Consider the following 18,262-nt stretch of genomic DNA (forward strand, 5'->3'; position numbering starts at 1 on the left):
CCCCTCTGCTAGTGCTGGACATGTGGTGAATGCAAAAGTTAATGAAGAAAGGTTAGGATTAGTCAGATGATTAACTTGATTATACTTTAACAAGATTTTATGTTTGAGCCTTGGTAGAGAGCTTGGCTTGCACCAGATAGGCTACATTACCTCATTATTACCTCATTATCTCATTATTACCAACAGTGGCGGATTTAGGTCAAAATTTTTGCGGGCGCCAAAGAAGTATGGAACAACCTCGCCGCATTAAATGGCTTGGGAAAATTTTTTGCGTTTTTATCAATAAAATTGCCTATCTGAGTCAGGTAGGCTACCAGTCATTCCCACATCACAAATCAACACCACAAGTGACAATTAATCAGTTGTAAAGTTGAGGCAATGGCATAATGCCGCTCGCGGCAATTAAAAGCAATAACGAACGTGAAATGATAATTTAGGTATTTTTCACTAAAACTTTAGGCTATACAACAGTGATTGCTCCAAGTGAATGAAAATGGGTAACTACCAAAATCCATTTCAATAAATCACCAACCTAGAGTGCCTGAAGCTCACTGGTGCATAGCGCAAAAAAATGCATTATAAAAAACATTCAAACGGTGAGGCCTAGGCATAGCATCTTTTCACAAATTGAGACTAGGTGGGCAAATTTTCAAAAAAGGGCACTTTTAGTGCAAGAGTTATGTTAAAAAGGGCACTTTTTACGCGTATATGACGGGGAAAAAAGGCATTTTTTTCCCGAGCGTAAAACATGTAGCCTAAGCTTAAAAACGTAGATTTCTCAGACAAATTGTGGGTAAAAAGGCAAATTATACGGTATACCTAGACTAAACTTTTGAGACCCATAATTGTTTCCTATATTCATCCCCACCCACAATATTTTATAAATAATAATGTAATAAAATTTAATCTAGCAACATTTAGTTGCAGAGGTCTCTTGTACTAAAGTAGAAAGAAACGGGTGCAACCTAGTTCGTACCCTGAACACTTCCGACCCTCAGTTCGTACCCTGAAAAGATCGAAAGAAAAAATTAAAAAAAGCCGAAGTCGCTGATCGCAGTTTAATAGCACAAAGCCGAAGTCGCTGATCGGAGTTTCCACAAACAAACTCGAGGGTTAGGGTTAACGGAAAATGCGGTTAGCGGAAACTGCGGAAAAAATATTTGCAGAAACTGCGATCAGCGAGAGTTAGAGAGCATAGATTACTCGATGGTTAGAATTAGGGTTAGGGTAAGCCGAAACTGCAGTTAGCAAAAACTGCGAAAAAATGTTTGCGGAAACTGCGATCAGCGAGGGTTAGGGTTAGAGCATAGATTGCTCTATAGTTAGGGTTAGGGTAAAGGTTAGCAGAAACTGCGGAAAAATGTTTGGCGGAAACTTTGATCAGCGAGGGTTACAGTTAGAGCATAGATTACTTTATGGTTAGAGTTAGGGTAAAGGTTAGCGCAAACTGCGGTTAGCGGAAACTACGGATAAATGTTTGCGGAAACTGCGATCAGCGTGGGTTAGGGTTAGCGGAAACTGCGATCAGCTACTTCCGCTTTTTTTAATTTTTTCTCTCGATCTTTTCAGGGTACGAACTGAGGGTCCGAACTGTTCAGGGTACGAACTAGGTTGCATCCGAAAAAAACAACTGCGACAATCCAGTGGCGTAGCCAGGAATTTTGAAAAGGGGAATTTTGACGGCGTCTTCGCCAAAGGCGACACCCAGTGGCGGGAGGTCTGGGGGGCCTCCCCAGAAAATTTTGAAAAATTACTTTGAATTTGGTGCATTCTGAGAGCATTTTCAACAAAAATGTGGGTATAAATATTCCTGTAAAATGGTGCTGTCCGGTGGCATAGCAAAAGGATAAGATGGTGTTTTCTTGGGCATTTTTCGATAATAAAGCTAAGTCTCTATGTTTTCTTGTTGTTAATTCCTGGCTGAGATATTTGAATGTTTGGTATTGGCAAAACTTGCTCTTTTAATGCAGTTTCGTTTAAAATTAGGCAAACTTTGTTTTAGAGACATAGAGACTGAAAGCATCATTCTCAATGTCGTGACGTCACAAGCGTGCCAAAGGGGGGGGGGGTTGTAACCCCTAACCCTCCCCCCCCCCTTGGCTACGCCACTGCGATAATCTATGAAACACAACTGCTAAGATATTATAATGAGTTGAATCTTTGCAGAATTAGATGATTCTAAAGAGCTGGTATTTTATTTTGATGAAAATCAGGAAACAAACTTAATTTAGAATCTCACAAAAAATTTGAGGTAAGCTACTCACAACACAAATTGCTCATTAATCTGCTTGAGTGGAACATTAAGGATATTATAAGTAAGGTCAAAGGTAGGCTCATAAGTTCTAAATGTATGCTAAAGCTTTCCTTTCAGCTGTTCATTCTTTAACTTGGATCTAACTTAAACAAAAATTAAGTATTAAAAATTGCCCACCTAGTTTCAAACTAGGTGGGCAAAGAAAGGGCTAGGGGGGCAAGCAAAGGGACTAGGTGGGCAATTGCCCACCTAGTTTATATGTGAAAAGATGCTATGGGCCTAGGAGTACTTAGTACAAGTGAGTGGTACTCAGTTAAGATATTGCGAATAAAAAAATAATTCAAATATGAACAAAGCGCTTGCAGCAATAAGAGTCTATTATTTCTATTTTGTAGAATAAGCGAAATCGGGCCTATGCCCTATCAGCAAAACAAAATATTGTGAACTGACAATGACGCAATTGAGCAAAAGAACAATAAGATTAAACTACTCATGCTGATAATGTTGCAAAAACGTCTGAATACGTAATTGTAATTTGTAACAACGTATAAAAATGACATTAGATTTCCTCAAACAAGTAATTCGATCACAAACATGTTTTGAATAAAATACGTAATAAATTTAGCAGAGGTGTGTTCAAGACCAGATCGAGCTTTACTGTCCAAAAGGTTGATGTATGGCATTCCACCCTATCTCTTTGCCTAAACTGCCATAAAATCTGGATTGCTACCATGCATTATATTATTTAAACTTGAGTTAAAAAGAGTTTCTTTATTAGTTATTAGTATTTTATATAATGTCCATTGTCTCTTGTATACCGTTATCAGCGGTTATTAGCGGTTAGTAGGTCTACTTGCCGAGACTAAACATCGCGCATTGTTTTACGTTAGTAAAATGGAAATTTACAAGTTAAAGTATAGCATAAAAAAGAAATTTGCATGCAGACATAAAAAGATAAATTGGAGTTTTAGGGGGCGCCACGGCGCCCCGGCTCTATAGGTAAATCCGCCCCTGATTACCAGACCTTCAGTAAATTGTTTTCTTGCTCCACACCAGACGCGTCGTGCAGCAGAATTGGATCTATTACATAGTTTTCAGTTCAATTACATTAGGCTACAATTACATCATCAAAATTTTTAAATAGGCCTACATTACAATTATTGAATTACATTGTTCTGAAATTTTCAAATTACAGTTAGGCTACTTTCAAATGTAGCCAATTCCACGTTTCAAATTAGAAAGATGAAATGTGCAATATTTATGCTCATGGATGATTTTTACAGCTTGGTTTTAAAGGCAAGTAGAATTGCATTTGATAAAGATTAGGTAGCAAATGTAGGCTAGAGACGATTGTTTTGAACCCCAGTAGGCCTAGTTGTAATTTGGACCAACTTTTTTTTAAAATTAGCCTACAAGCAGGGCCGGATTAAGGGTTTATGGGGGCCTGGGCTGAGCTGAAAGTGGGGGCCCTTATCAAGTGACATTTTTCGCTAAAAATTAATGTTGGAGTGGGGCAACGACACGGGCCGAGTTGCATGTATCTGTGGCACCGAGTCCCAAAGAGCGGACCAGTGGCGTAGCCAGAAAAAAATGTTGGGGGGGCCAAATATTTGATGAATTGAAGAGAACAACAAAGTGTTATTTGAAGCCATCGCCACTTGATGTGCAGTCGCGTATCCTGGTGGGTTGAAGCAATAAAAGTGGTAGGGGGGTTAAAGCGTGCCGAAGGCACGCGTATTCTAGGGGGGTCCGGGGGCATGCTCCCCCGGAAAATTTTTGAAAAATTACACTCAAATAATGGATTATAGCGCTTTCTGAAAACACTTTTAGGGTAATATTTGTATGAAATTTATTAGCAGATAAACAGCTATTAACTTATTAAAGATAGCTTGTCACAATCAATGTGCAAAGCCTCGCGTCGGGCTGCTTTGCGTCTTGACAGAATGTGCTGTTTTCATTATGGAATTCTTGAGCGGTATGTTATTATCGGGTATTGACCTAAAGTAACCTCTGATGACGAAATCTGTATTATGTAACGTGTTTTCTACAACCTTCGGCCCTACGTGACATTCTAGAGACTTCTGTTGTTTACATTTAAATGCTACGTGACCGACGATGAGTTCGTGTGATGCAACACTACGTGGCCTTCTCGAAGTTACTGGACTGAACAACCAACTATATAAATAGTGGTGTAGTTTGTGTAATTTTTATTCTGAGAATATTATTATGGTGATTATTATGATGATTATTATTGAGTTGGTTATGAGAGTTGTGCTATGAGTTGTGGATTGGTAGTTGATGCAGAAATTAGAGTTATTTGAGAAGCCGTTCGTTAAAGTTCTTCAAGAAGTCAGATTATCATTTCACTAGTAGAATTATTCGACATTTAATTGACTGCTTTTCGGTTTAACCCATTAAACAACGTCATTGAACCTTTCCAAGTCTTTTTCCTGGTAAGAGATAGAAAGAAATCGTGACATTCTGGGGGCTCGTCCGGGATAACCGAAAAAGAAAACCGAAGAATACCGAAAGATTTATTGAAAGAATAATAAATTAATGTCAAGATGGCGGATACTGTCAAACATGAGATGATTGAAGATTTAGGGAGCATGGCTGAACGAATGGGGCTGACTGGTAATGAGAAGTCTCAGTTTGTGATGGAAGAGTATCACAAGATAATGGACCAAAAAGCTCAGCGAGAAGCTGACGAAAGAGAAGATAGAAGAGCTGCTCGTGAAATACGGAAAGCAGAACTTGAAGCTGAAGAAAAACGAGCACAGCGTGAGGCTGAAGCTGCACAACTTGAAGCTGAGGAAAAGCGAGCACAACTTGAAGCTGAAGCAGAGGAGAAGCGGGCGCAGCGCGAAGCAGAGGAGAAGCGGGCGCAGCGCGAAGCTGAAGCTGAAGAAAAACAAGCACAACGAGAAGCTGAAGAAAAACGTGCTCAACGGCAGTGCGAAGCAGATGCTGAAGAAAGAAGAGCGCAATATGAATTGGAAAAGTTAAAACTTGAATTAGAAAGACAAAAGCTGGACATTGGTGAGCGATCTAATTCTACTAATGATAATGCTCGAGATGTTATTGTGGCGCAAGTTAGACGTCCAGATTTGCCATCATTTGTTGAAGAAAAAGATGAGTTGGATAGTTATTTGTTAAGATTTGAAAGATATGCTACAATAGCCAAGTTGGAGAAGTCGACGTGGGCTACCCAGCTAAGCATGTTATTATCGGGACAAGCTCTTGATGTATATTCAAGACTTTCGCAAGAAGAAGCCATGAACTACGACAGATTGAAGTTAGCTCTGTTAAAGCGATACAATTTTACCGAGCATGGATACCGTCAAAGATTCCGTGAGGCAAAGCCTGAACGACACGAAAGCCCAGGTCAATTTATTGAACGTTTAAGAAACCTTTTGTTAAAATGGTTTGAACTTTCGGGGGCCGAACAATCATTGGACGGATTGGCAAACCTTATAGTTAAGGAACAATTCACAGATTCATGTTCAAAAGATCTGTCTGTTTATTTAATGGAGAGAAGTCCAAAGACTCTAGAAGACATAGCTAGTGTGGCGGAACAGTATTTAGTTGCTCATGATGAGAAGTTGTCGACTGAAGAAACACTTTCATGCGAAAATGACGAGGAGCAAACAAATAATTCTAAAGGAGGTGCTGTTCCAAGAGAAGTACGTTGTTTTAATTGTAATGGCTTAGGTCATAAGTCTATTAACTGCCGGAAAAAGATTAACAGAAATCATCAGGAATCGAGGAAGTGGTGCAATCGTTGCAATAGGCAAGGACACGAAGCGAAGGAATGCAAGGACAAGTCGTTGTCCCGATCCAATCAGTCTGGAAAAAATAAAGACACAGAGGACGTTTATCGATGCGGTTGTGCATTAATGATTCCTGAACCCAAGCTTGACGAGGAGAAACCGGATGAAGATGTTTGCGGAAAAATAATACCTGAAGATTACCTGCCAGTAGTAGATGGAAAAGTTGGAAACAAAAAGGTAAAAGTTTTACGCGATTCTGGTTCTACGGGTATAATAGTGAGGAGAGATTTGGTTAAAGACAGTCAATTAACGGGAAAAACTGGAATTGTGATGTCAATAAATAACACTTCAATCCAAGGACCGTTAGCGAAGATATATATCGAAACTCCATATTGTAGTGGGACTGTGAAAGCGTTATGTTTACAAAAATCTTTAGTTGATCTTATAATCGGAAATGTTATTGAGAGAAATTCTGAAGTTACTTGTTATTCTTGTGGCAAGAATGGTCACTTTGCTCGAGATTGTTCTGTAGATAATCAGCAACGATCTCACGATGACGGATATTACGAGCGCGAAGAACCGAGGAGAAGAGGCAGGCGACGACCATTTGGAGTTTGCTATAGATGCGGTAGACGCGGACATTTTGCCAGGGAGTGCGTTGCTGACGGCGGACATTCGGAAAACAGACGTTGCCGTGACAACCATTGCTACCGATGTGGAGAGATTGGACACATAGCCAGGAGCTGCCCTTTTGATGAAAAGGCTTGCTACAACTGTCATAAAGAAGGACATCTCGCCAAGGACTGTCCGGAGAGGAGGTGTTTCCGATGTAGGAAGATGGGTCATCTCGCTCGCCGATGCACTGAAGTTGCTGAAGACGTTGGAAACTTTCGCAGAAAACGTGACTATTGTTTTGAGAAAAGCTATCGTTGGTAGATCATGCAACGATGGACTTATGAGAATTGATTTATTGAGTAATTAATTGTTTTGTGGTGTGTTTTGTATTGATTGTGTTGTTATATTGTTTGCAACAATATTCTAAGGGGGGGCGTATGTCACAATCAATGTGCAAAGCCTCGCGTCGGGCTGCTTTGCGTCTTGACAGAATGTGCTGTTTTCATTATGGAATTCTTGAGCGGTATGTTATTATCGGGTATTGACCTAAAGTAACCTCTGATGACGAAATCTGTATTATGTAACGTGTTTTCTACAACCTTCGGCCCTACGTGACATTCTAGAGACTTCTGTTGTTTACATTTAAATGCTACGTGACCGACGATGAGTTCGTGTGATGCAACACTACGTGGCCTTCTCGAAGTTACTGGACTGAACAACCAACTATATAAATAGTGGTGTAGTTTGTGTAATTTTTATTCTGAGATTATTATTATGGTGATTATTATGATGATTATTATTGAGTTGGTTATGAGAGTTGTGCTATGAGTTGTGGATTGGTAGTTGATGCAGAAATTAGAGTTATTTGAGAAGCCGTTCGTTAAAGTTCTTCAAGAAGTCAGATTATCATTTCACTAGTAGAATTATTCGACATTTAATTGACTGCTTTTCGGTTTAACCCATTAAACAACGTCATTGAACCTTTCCAAGTCTTTTTCCTGGTAAGAGATAGAAAGAAATCGTGACATAGCTCTTACACACAAACGGGCAAAAACTGTGGCTAAATTAGAGAACACTAAAAACTCAGCTACACAAAAACTCAATAACTACACAAAAACCCAACAGAGTAAGCCATTCTGAAATTGCTTCCACAAATTAGTTCAAAGAAACGTAAATCGCGTAAATTTTGCGCGATTTACGATTTGCAAAATTTATTGGTGTTATTCTGTGTGTCTAAAACAAGTCCTTGGAAGTGTTAATAGCCAGATGTCTTGGAAAACGATATAAATTTCTACAAACTTTATTATATTTTCAACAAAAGGCTCAACTTCGGAATCCAAACTTGGAAAATTTGGGGGGGCATGGCCCCTTTCGCCCCCCCTGGCTATGCCTATGCAGTGGATCACCTTCTTGTTTGTCCTCGGCTTGCCACCCGGTGCAGTAGGTGAGACCTGTCAGTGTATAACTCCGTTGCGGAAGAATGTGTCAGTCTGTGGTGTATCAACAAACTTTAGAAGACTCGATAGAAGAAGAACTGCATCATATCTAACTGACCATCTTGTATCAGATAATGTCTTCAAAACAGGCAAACCATCTAGGAATTTTCGATGGACTTGCCAACGATGATTCGAGCCATGAATAAAGGCTTTGCAACAATTCAAAAACCTCAGCGGCAGAACGGCATGTTTCTACAGGACATTTAGGCTACCGATTAAATTAAGTGAATGTGCTGTGCAAGGAACATAATGAGCTACACTACATTTCTCGCGCAGAAGAGCTTGAAGACCGTTATACTTGCCACTCATATTGGCAGCATTATCATAACTTTGACCCGTAATCCGTACCATTTTCGGATATGAAAGTATCAAATAAATATGTTTTTTGTTAAAAAAACGAAGAAAAATTGAATAACTGGGGCTGGGCAGGGGTGCTGCAGCACCGCAGCACATATGGGTGAGCCGTCCTTGCTTGTTTGAGATACGAATTAAAGCAGTAATCTCCAGCTGTGCAACTAAAAAAATTAATAGATTTTTTTCTTTGAGGTGGGGGCCCCCGAATGTGGGGGCTCTGGGCTTCAGCCCAGTCCGCCCCCCCCCCCTTAATCCGGCACTGCCTACAAGTAAGTTATAATTACTAGGGCCAGCAAAAGTCAAAATTTTTTTAAGGACCTCGTCTGTCCACAAATCAGAGAATAAAGTTGTTTTCAGCACCTAGGGGACTGTTTGTAAGAAGTGTATTGGTCAAAATAAAGTCAAAATTGACAATAAAGTCAAAATTTGTCAAATTATGGCTTTTAACAATCCTTTTGTGTTTCTTGAGAGTAATTTCTGTCAAAATCCTCGTGGGAGCATTGTTAATCAGGAACTGCGACACAATTAAACTATATTAACCCATAAAAGCAGGAAATATGTCACAATGCCCTTGGATTAACAGTAACTTTTATCGCAAATTATCCATTGTTTATTCATTGTTAGGCTACGAAGTTAAATAATTCTTATAAAACACTTCCTCTTCACAAACGTGGTCTTCGAAGATCAACAGTTTGGATTTTAGGAATAGCCTATACTGACATTCTGTAATACAAAAATGCATAAGCAAGCTAAATCGTCTTCAGCAAAAGTTAGACAGATTTGTCGAGTTTTTTCTGATGAATTTAATGCAACTCCCGGGGGTCATCGTCGTCGTGTGAGCCTCTGGGGGCGAGGGTCTATCCTTTTACCACCTCAGATTCACGATGTTCCCGGACTACACTGGAAGGCTAGTAGAGAGCAGCCAGTCTTTGGTTTCATCATCCATGACACGCAGACCTTCCACTCCGTTAGGTGGCATGAAGATGGAGCAGTCATTGATGATGTGGTCTGCGGTCTGTTTCTCGGCACCACATTCACAGGAGGAGAAAGAGGCCATTTCCCAATCCCCATTGGTGCATGGTTGAGCGGAAAAGCCCGACGCCGGTACGGAGACGGTTGAGGCGCACCCATGCCTGTCTTGGTAGTGTTAGACCGATGGGGCGTGTGTCGGTGTCGGGGCAGATCCGGATTTAGGGGAGGCAGAGGGTGCAGGTGCCCCGGGCCCCCCGACTTTTGAAGGGCCCCCCTACGTGGAAAAAATGTGATTTTATGTTGTTTTTTTTTCTATCAGCCTTTGAAGTTTCTGCAAAATGCTGTGCAGTGCTAAATTAATGTTACTGTAGACGTAGAGGTAGTGTTTCGCGCCTACGGCGCGAAACATTTTTTTGCGCGGGAGCCCCCAGATCTAAAAGTGCCCCGGGCCCCCCATCAGCTAAATCGGGGTCGAGGATGAACGAATAGAGTCTGGTGGCGGTTGACTTTCATTCAGAACTCCATTTATGGTCGCCTAAGCAGCCGCAGAGATGTCCTGTACATCAGCTTCGTTGATAAGAAGTTGAGCGGCTGGCACGAATGGGTGTCTTGATTTTAGTCGACGGGGGTGCTCGTTTGGGAGAGCAGAGATCTTGTGGTGGAGAAGATGGTTAGGCTTCAGTGCCTAACCGACCGAGGGACAGAGTGGCTTCTTCGCGACGAAGCTCAGCGGGTTGGATGCCAGCGAGAATGGGGAGGTTGTCCAATGGTGTGGGACGCAGGCATCCGGTGACTGTGCGCAGGGCGCTGTTTATGGCAGTGTCGATGTTATAGCAGCGAGCTTTGCGGCACCAAACAAGTGCACAGTACTCTGCTGAAAAGTAGACAAGGGCTAAGGCTGCTATACGCAATGTGTCGGCCCTCGCCCCCCAGCTAGAGCCTGCCAGGCGCTTGAGTAGCGGAGCGCGGGATGTGAGTTTCTTGCGCAGTGACACCAAATGGTGGCGGTATGTGAGCGATCTGTCTAGTGTCACCCCAAGGTACCTTGGTTCGGGGCAGAAGGACAAAGATTTTCCGTTGTTCTGGACGTGTAGCTCACGATCAGCTTCCCGATTATGGGTGTGGAAAGCTGCTGCCACAGTTTTGGTTTCGCTGAGATTCAGTCGCCAGTTCTGGAGATAAGCTGAGAGAGTTTTCATGTCCTGGCTCAAGGTGTCTTTTAGATTTTCCCACGACTTTGTGGAGTGGAGAATTGCCAGGTCGTCCGCATAAGCGTATTTTGTGGAGACCGTAATTGGCAGGTTGTGGGTGCAGATGTTGAAAACAAGTGGAGCCAGGACCAATCTCTGTGAGACGCCGTTTCTTCACGCGTCTGCTTTGCCGAGAGCTACCGGTGGTGAGGGTGAAGCTTCGATTCCTGACAAGTTCCATAATTATATGAACCATATGTCGGTCAGGAAGCAGGCGAAGCAGCTTGCAAGTAAGGCCGCGATTCCATACGGTGTCATAGGCAGCTGTAAGATCTAGAAAGACAGCGCCGGCCTTCTTTTTTGCCTCAAAACAATCCTCGATGTCTTGGGTTAAGACTGTGACCTGATCTACGGTGGATTTTCCGCGCCGAAACCCAGCTTGCTCTTTTGGAAGGAGCGGATCTATGATTGGGTTGACGCGGGTGTAGATCAGTCTTTCGAGGATCTTGAAAGAAACACAGAGGAGGAATATCGGACGACAACTCCTTGGGTCCTTTAGGGCATGGCCAGCATGGAGCACAAGCTCAGGGCAGATCTTATTCGGCCTTGGAGACCTGTGTGGTTTCACTAGGCGGAGGGCGGTGGCGAATCCCTCTGGAGTGAAGTCTCCAGAGATTGTTTCCTCTTGTGGTGTTTCCACTCGCCACAGGGCAGATACTTCCTTGGCAACAAGGCGGGTTGTCTTGCGGTCCTTTGTCTTGTAGACCCCGTTCTGCACTAGCTGGGAAGAAATGGCATCAGCAGAAACGGGTCACTGACGAGAGGAGTTGGCTGAGCGCCCAGTTAGGTTGTTGATGATGCTCCATGCTTTTGCGGCTTGAGTGTGAGAAGTCGGTGGTTTGGACAGCTTCGTTCCATCGCTCAAGCTTCTTTGTGTCCAGCCGCTCAAGTAGTCTGGTGGCGGCGGTGTTAGAAGCAGCACAACTTGTGGCGCCTAGGTATGACGTATGAGCGATAGAGAGCTTCACACTCAGAGTCCCAGCATGATGTATAGCTGGTTCGATGGCCACGTGGAATTGTGGCCTTTGCCGCAGTTATTATGGCATTGCAGAAGTCTTGGCATGCCTCGTCTGCGTTACATGTTTCAGTCGATGGTAACTTTGCATCAGACTCATTGGTCATGAGGCTGTATTGATTCCAATCGGCTTTTTTGAAGTTCCATCGCTTCACCGGTGAACCCGGGACAGGAGCCACAAGTTTTGGGGCAATGATGAGGGACGGTCGGTGTAAGAACCGCGGGAACTTCTCAAGCACACGTCTGTCTGGAAGAGAGCTGTCGACACTCGCGAAGGCCAAGTCAGGGTTTGTCCCTGTTCTCCCCAGCGGCCGGAATGGAAACTGGCTGGTTCCTTTGGATTGAATAGGAGGGCAATTCTCCGTCGCTGCTTGTGCTGCTGTAGCCCCAGTCGATGTGCTGGCAGTTGAAATTGCCAGCATAAAGACTGGGGGAGGGGAACGTTGGAAGGGATGGTGGCAACATTTGCGAGGGTGGGGGCTTGTAGATGTCGATGATGTTGTAGTCTGAGATACAAATGCACACCCACTCAATCTCAGCATCAGTTGGAGATTGGTCGACAAAGGTCCACTTCAGGCTCTCATGCACAAACGTGGCAATGCCGTGCTTCCTGCTTAAGATAGACCCGGCTAGTGTGTAGTTGGGAATAGCTAGCCTATCTGCAGAGGTGCAGTGGATCTCTTGGAGGAGGATGACGAGTGCCCGGTTGGTATGGCCAAGCTGCTCCACAACTTTGATCTTGCTTGTTGTGTAGCCTTCCATGTTGAGCTGCAGAATGGTGGGACGTCTGAACTTGTCCATTGCTCCTTGCAGCTGTGCCGTCCAGGTGGAGGCTCTTGGTTGACAAGTTTCGTTTGGCATTTGCTTGGGTGCAGATGTTAATCACAGGATGGGGCACGAGGAGCCACTTGTCGTCCATCCTGGGGGTGATTTCATTGATTTAAAAGGCAATTTTTGCGAGTTTACTGTAGGCTATAGTGAAGTGCGATAAAAAGTATTTTGTTAAAAGCCACTGGAAAAGTAAACGCCAGCAAGCTGGATTGGTGCGACAACAAGCATTGCAATCAAGGCAAACTTTTATTGAACAAGCCCCTTTTATTGAATACGTTTGGGTCTGAAATCGACAAAATATTATTTTGGGGTAACTGTTATCAATTCAAGGAAGAACTGTGGCCTCTACAAATAAGCCATTCCGTTAGATCAAAATAAAGTCAAAATTTGATAAAAATAAAGTCAAAAAAATTTTTTTTTAGTTCAAAATAAAAATGACCCTAATAACTACGATTACATAATAACAAAAAGTCTCAATTACAATTATAATTATAATTGCAATTGTATATGAAAATGTGTAAGTAATTGCATTCAATTGCATTACAATTGTAATTGATCCAACGTACTTTATCGTGCAAACGTTTTAAATACTTTCTTTTGAGACAACATTACGAACCCCCCAGCAGAGACATTGTTCCCTCTGAGAAAATTTTCCAGTGCGCAAAGATTTTTTTAGTAGGCATTAATATATTTTCAGGCTGCGTTTGCAAAGTTGCAAGAAAATTACAAGCTTAGCGAATTGTTAGAGGTATTGGTACTGTCTCAAAGAGCACAAACAAATTACAAACTTGATTCAATAAGTGCTTTTTTGCTTTTGCACTTTTCCGGTAATCACATGCTTTTAATTTCACGTCGTCGTTTATTAATTACTTCTGATGCGTTGGTCAAGTCGGATTTGACCATCACTCAATAGTGAATCTAGAAATAAAAAGTGGGGGCACTGAGCAGTGAGCATGGCAAACATATTGTAGGCCACGAAAGAATGGATAGTATAAATGTTGAAATAAGAGAAAATATGAAATAGGCTGGGACCCTGGCCCGCAACAACTCACCAATTTTCTACTTTATTTTGGTCGTTTGTTTACTCTGATATTGCTTTTTGTTTGACGCATAGTCAATCAATCATTTCAATCATAGGCTATACTAGTATTTTAGTATAGCCTGCCCTAATTCAACAGATAAAAAACCTCAGAGGGAACACTAACACTACCTCCAGGCAGTAGAGGTCTTAGGGTATTTCGGCCCCTGTGCGAAATATTCTTTGCGGGCCCGAATGACAATGATCCGATTCAGTAGTGTAGCTAGGTATTTTGAAAGAGGAGGAGGAGTGGTGGCGACGTGATAGTCGAAGGCGACACCCAACGGCGGGGGGTCTGGGGGGACCTCCCCCAGAAAAATTTGAAAATTACTTTGAATTTGGGGCATTCTGAGAGCATGTTGAACAAAAATTTGTGTATGAATATTACTGTAAAATGGTGCTGTTCGGTGGCATAGCAAAAAGATAAGATCATGCTTCTTTGGCATTTTTCAGAAATAAAGGTATGCCTATGTCTCTATGTTGAGTCTGGATGCAACCTATTTCGTCCCCTGAAAAAATTCGTACCCCGATTTCGTACCCTGAAATCGTGTAACAAAATCAAATTTCGACCTATTTCGTCCCCTGAAAAGATCGAAAGAAATTTTGAAATGTTTGTGGCAATTTATAATCGAAGACTGTGAAAACATGTGGATAGAGCTGTCTCATACCAATTCTAAAAAAATTATTATAGGCGTTGTATACAGACATCCATCTTACAGAAATTATGAAGTTTTCTTGGATAAATTCAGTGATACTTTACACATGATTCAAAAAGAACGTTGTGACTTCTTCGTTTTGGGTGATTTCAACATTGATTTAGCCAAATCTAATAAAGAATCCAAAATTTCTTCTTATTTGCAAGCTGTAACTGCTTTGGGATGCTCAAACTTGATTAATGTGCCTACCAGAATTACCGAAAGTTCGTCAACATTACTTGATCACATTTATACTAATAACAGTGAAAGTGCACAAACTAATGTATTGACTTATGATATATCTGATCACTTACCAACATTTTTATTAATCAAAACTGTACCACGCAAAATGAAAAAACGTCCGTATTTGACAAGAAAAATTGAAGAAAATAAAATTGATGCTTTTTTGAGTGAACTTTCAGATCAACTTGAAAACCTAAAATTAACCACAAGCTATAAAAATATTAACGACAGCACTAATAAATTGATACTTATTTTGCAAACACTAATCAACTCTCATTTCCCATTAAAAAAACTCAGTAGGAAAAAGTCTGGATTGTACAACAAGCCATGGATCACAAAAGGAATTCTGGTTTCAATCAAACACCAAAATAAATTATTCAAACTTTGCTACAAAAAAAATTGTCCCGAAAAAGTATCTTTTTACAAGAAATATAGAAACAAATTAACTCACATTAAACAAATCTCAAAACAAAACTACTTCAAACAACGCTTCAATGAATCGAGACACAACTCATCAAAAACATGGAAATCTATCAATGAACTTCTTCAAAAAAAGAAAGCTAAAACGAATACTCTTCCCAATGAACTTATTGCAGAAAACATTTCATACAAAAAACAAGAACAAATATGCAACCAACTTAACTACCACTTTACACATATTGGCGAAAAATTAACTTCACACTTAAAGCAAAAGTCAAACTTTGATTCATTCATGGGGCCTGCTTTAAAACAAACATGTGCGGTATATGAAACTGATGAAAATGAAGTCGAATGCCTAATAAACAAACTAGATGTTAAAAAATCGGATGGACCAGACTTCATCTCTTCTCGAATGTTAAAGTTATCAAAAAGTATTATTGCACCTCATTTAACTAAACTTTTTAATGCATGCTTGAAACAAGGAATATTTCCTGACGCTCTAAAAATTGCAAAAGTTATTCCTATTTTCAAGAAAAAGGCAAAAGCAGATCCAACTAATTACCGTCCTATTTCCTTGCTTTCAAATATCAGCAAACTTTTAGAAAAAATTATTTACAAACGCTTGATGAGCTTTCTTGACAAATTCAACGTGATTAATGATCAACAATTTGGATTTAGGGAAGGTCATTCTACAACGTTAGCATTAAGTAATCTTCATGAAAGACTAATTGAACTCAAAGAAAAAAATCATTACGTTTACCTGTTATTTCTTGATTTAGCAAAAGCGTTTGACACCGTTAACCACCAAATACTTCTAAAAAAGCTGGAGTTTTATGGCCTGAGAGGTTTAATGGGAGGCCTTATAAAATCTTACTTACACAACCGCCAACAATATGTTTCTGCTGATGGCTTCAAATCAAAGCATGAAAATATCACATGTGGTGTTCCTCAAGGATCTATACTTGGACCATTGCTTTTTCTGCTTTACATAAATGATTTGCCTCTTATAACAACTTTCGATTCTCAGCTATTTGCTGATGACACTGTTTTTTTTACTTCAGCAACATCTATTTTGCAATTGCAGCAAAACACTGAAATTGAGATGCAGCGTATCACTGATTGGTTCAATGCAAACAAATTATGTATCAACTACTCCAAGACATTTTACATGTTACTTGAACGAAAAGGAGGGTCAACTTCAAAACTAAATGTAGTCTTAAACAACACAAAAATTCAAAAAACAAACAACATCAAATATCTTGGCATATTTCTTGATGACAAACTGAGTTGGAATTATCACATTGAAGATCTATCTGGGAAATTGGCAAAAATATCTGGAATATTTTATAAAATTAGAAACTACACAAACAAACAAAGCATGTTAACACTGTACTATGCTCTTGCACGATCAATAATACAATATGGCATTTTATGTTGGGGTTCAAGCACACAAAAACTGCTCAAGAAAATTTCGACAATGCAAAATCGAATCATTCGCACAATAACCTTTAGCAACAGAAGAGCAAAACTTTCACTACTGTACCAAGATCTCGACATACTTCCCATCACTAACTTGCATCAATTAGAAATTTCTAAATTTGTCTTTAAATTTAAAAATATGCTATTGCCAAGCTATTTTGAACCTTACTTTAAGGAAATTACTGAAGTACATTGCCATGGCACTAGAGCTTCTCAAAAAAATAACTTTCACTTACGTAGTGTCAGCTCAAGAAAAGGCCAAGGTAGTTTGAAATTCTTAGGCCCAAAAATATGGAATGATTTACCTTCTGAAGTAGTAGGGGCTACGAGTGTAAAAACTTTCACAAAAAAATGTAAAATTTATTATATGAAAAAACTTTGTCTGTGACTGTTTTTATTGCCACAACATTGACGAGTGTTATCGCAAATTTTTCGGATTGAACATTGTTGATACTACGTAGACCTAGGTCTACTACTCACGAACTAGTGCTAAGTACTATTTATTAACGGCTGTCATCTTATTAACTGTATTCAAGTCGGCCTATAAACTGACTGATTTTGTTAAGGTTTAAAGTTATATACTATGATTAGGCCTACTTTTAGTGTTTCTGTTTCGTCTTTTATGCTAGCAGTTAGAAGTTGTTGTTTATGCATAGTTTTTTGTTTGTTTTTTTTCTCATAACTTACTACTTTTGTAGGGCATGATATTTTTTGATATTTGAATAAAATCACAGCAATTCACTTGACTGTCGCAGCAGTAAACAACTTTTTGTTTTCATTTTTTACGGAACTTAAGCTTATCCTATTTTAACGCATATCTTGGTTTCAACGTAATGCCGATGTTTGACATTTGTCACATTAAAAACACGGGAAGCAGCTGACTCGATGACTAATATAGTCTTTCGCTGCTTCCTGTCTGTTGTAGATTCTAGTTATGGTGCTATTTTATTTGCATTGTCTATATTTTGTACCGTATACTTTTCTCGCAGCAGACAAAATAAAAGGTTTCTCTCTCTCTCTCTCCGATCAGCGACTTCGGCTATGTTTTTTTCTCGATCTTTTCAGGGTACAAAATGTTCAGGGGACAAAATAGGTTGCACTCGTTGAGTCTCTATGTTTCTTGTTGCTAATTCCTTTGTTGATTTCACTTGTTGAATTTTTCCATTGGAAATGACAAAATTACTGCATTTTCTGAGTAAATTGCGGGCCCCCTAATTTGCGAGCCCTAGCGATCGCACGGTTTGCACACCCCAAAGACCGGCACTGCTCCAGGACTTATTGAAGAGTTGTAGCTGCGCTACTGACAAGTCACAGCAGTGTTTTTTCCCCGAAGCACAAACATAGAGAAAAGACTGCTGCTGGAGCTGTCATGACGTAATCGTTAAACAATCACGCAAATAAGGTGGTAGCTCGTCTGACCTAAAGCCGATAGCTGACAGGAAAATATGCAGAGTTGCCAAACAAAACTAGCTTTTGCTTGCTTGGTTATGCAATATCACATGGCCATGCTTTGCAAGTAAGATTTTTAATTTGATTTTATATCAGTTACAGATTCACTGTCTATCGTCAATTACAGGTCTACTGGTTACACAGAAGTCTACAGGCGCGGAAAAAATGGTTACAACTAGCCTTAAAAGACTAGCCTTGTTAAATAGGTTCATGTTTTTTATTTTTTATATTTTTGTTTATTTTTTATTCTTGCATGTTCGGAATGTTGCTGTTCATTTGAAAAAATTAAAATTAATATAGCGAAGAGAAAAATCAATGCATTGGCAACTCTGGTGTTGTTA

This window comes from Aplidium turbinatum, chromosome 11 (genome assembly GCF_918807975.1).
Source record: "Aplidium turbinatum chromosome 11, kaAplTurb1.1, whole genome shotgun sequence".
NCBI lineage: Eukaryota > Metazoa > Chordata > Ascidiacea > Aplousobranchia > Polyclinidae > Aplidium > Aplidium turbinatum.